The sequence below is a fragment of the Gossypium hirsutum genome, chromosome A11 (assembly GCF_007990345.1).
Source record: "Gossypium hirsutum isolate 1008001.06 chromosome A11, Gossypium_hirsutum_v2.1, whole genome shotgun sequence".
NCBI classification, from domain to species: Eukaryota; Viridiplantae; Streptophyta; class Magnoliopsida; order Malvales; family Malvaceae; genus Gossypium; species Gossypium hirsutum.
In genome coordinates this window covers 98,268,645-98,270,750 of record NC_053434.1, presented here as the reverse complement: position 1 = coordinate 98,270,750, position 2,106 = coordinate 98,268,645, and the positions used below count along the sequence as shown (strand labels likewise).

The following is a 2,106-nucleotide window of genomic DNA, read 5'->3' as shown; positions in this document are numbered from 1 at the left end:
AAATGAGAAAAAAATTAAAAATATAAAATAACGATAGAGAAAATGAAGAGAACTCCCTCCATTTTATTTAGGATCATCATTGACCATGGTGGTGTCAAATGGCCATTTTTCATACCAATCATAACCATCTAGGAAGTAATAATATTCTTTCCCATCAAATTGCCCAACATCTTATTAGGAATAGAAAACCCAAAATGATCTTTTCTAATGGCCTTGTTTAACTTCCTATAATTCCTACAAATCCTCCAACCCGAGACTCGAATATATGAAATAATTCATCCAATACCCTTTTTGTGCCTTTCTAAAACCACAAGTGCCTCTTTTTCTTGATTTTTAGTGAACTCAACTGAAATAATGATAGGTAAAGTCGAAGACAGACCCAAATAATCATATTTCAAATGACGAGACAAAATCCTCAGTTCAAATTCAGCTAGCTCTTCAATCAACGACTTTGGTTGTGTATACTCTTGAGATGATAACTCTAATGATTCGAGTGGAACTTCTTGAGTGAATTCCTTCAAAATTTCTTCTAACCAATCTAAACATTCCTTTTCTTCATCATCACTTGGCGAATACTTCAGTATAATATGTTCTAATGGATCATCTAAAGAATTGAGTTCCAACTATGTAGAAGCCAACAATTCCATCTTGGAAATAATAGAGCAGTCTTCCACTATATCTAGGGATTTAGCAGCATCGAAGTCATTAAAAGTCACCTCGTCATCAAAGATTTCCTTCAATTGAGTATTTTTTTGTTGCTTCTGGAATCGTTGAGGATATGACAATTATGGAATCTTAGCTTTAACCAGACAACTTTTCTGTGGAATTTTTTTTGCATCTGAAAAGGGTGTTAGATAATTAGAACTGATTGGTTTAAAATTTACCTCATCAAGGATCATTGAATCTAACTTCTGTAAAACAGGAGTTTCAACACTCGGTTGAACTTCCTCTTTATCTTGAGCTACAATAGGCTCACTTTGAACCTCAACCACATTGGGCTCCAATATCTTTCCACTTGGCAAAGTGACCGCTTTGCAATGTTCTTTGCCCGAAATTCTTGGATTTTCAGTATCGCTAGGCAAAGCTCCTTAGGTTTATTTCAATGTTCATTGGTTACCTGACCTATTTGATTCTCCAGATTCCTTAAAGTGGCATCATTCTTCACTATGTATGCCTTCAACAGATTCTCAAGATCACTTGAAGATTAAGTTGGTGGGGGTTGTTGCACTTATTGAGAATATTCTGGCATATAATTGGTCAAAATGGCATAGAAATGTCGCTATGGTCGGCCCATTGATTACTCCATGGAGAAATTGGATTATTCTACCATGAAAAGTTGTAAGAATTTGGTTGCGAAGCATTCCAATTCCGATTTCCCATATAATATGTTGACTATTGATTTCAATGGGCAATTTTCAAAGAAATGACCATTTCCACAGTATTCACAAGAAGTATTCTCGAACTAGTTTGGCTACTGACCTATCGAATTACAATTGAAACCATTAATAGTTATGTTCTTAAGTATAGAAGACATAGATGATACCTAGGTTGCCAAAGAAGCAAGTGTGTTTGCTTCATGTACTCTAGCTACTCGCCTTTCTAAGGCTGCTCTGTTGGTTGGCCATTGATAGTTATTACTAGCAATTCTTTCCATAATATCATAGGCATAGTTATAAGACTTAGAAAGAAGGCCTCCATTTGCCGAAGCATCCACCATCATTCTAATATTAATATTGAAACCAACATAGAAAGTCTCCATTTGAATACAATAAGGAATGCCATGATAAGGGCACTTTTGTAATAACTCCTTGAACCTCTCCCCTCCCTCATATAAAGGTTCTTTATCAAGTTGCTGAAATGAAGTGATTTCATTTTAGAGTTTGGCAGTCAGAGATGGAGGAAAGTATTTCATTAAGAAACATTCAACCAACTCTTACCATGTAGTTATGGAACCTGATGGTAGGGACCACACTCGTGCTCTATCTCTTAAGGAGTATGGAAATAATCTCAGTCTCAAGGCATCTTCGGTCACCCTAACTAGTTTGAATGAGTCACTCATTTCCATGAATAGCCGAAGATGAAGATGTGGATCTTCAGTAGGCATCC

The 2,106-nt window shown here is 36.0% G+C and overlaps 1 non-coding gene across 1 annotated transcript; it reads left to right on the top strand.

Annotated features, from left to right (window-relative positions):
* The first annotated feature begins 1,775 nt into the window (after positions 1-1,775).
* Positions 1,776-1,882, top strand: LOC121210308 (small nucleolar RNA R71). Its single transcript, XR_005905422.1, has one exon. It is a non-coding gene; the product is annotated as a small nucleolar RNA R71 (small nucleolar RNA).
* Positions 1,883-2,106: the final 224 nt, after the last annotated feature.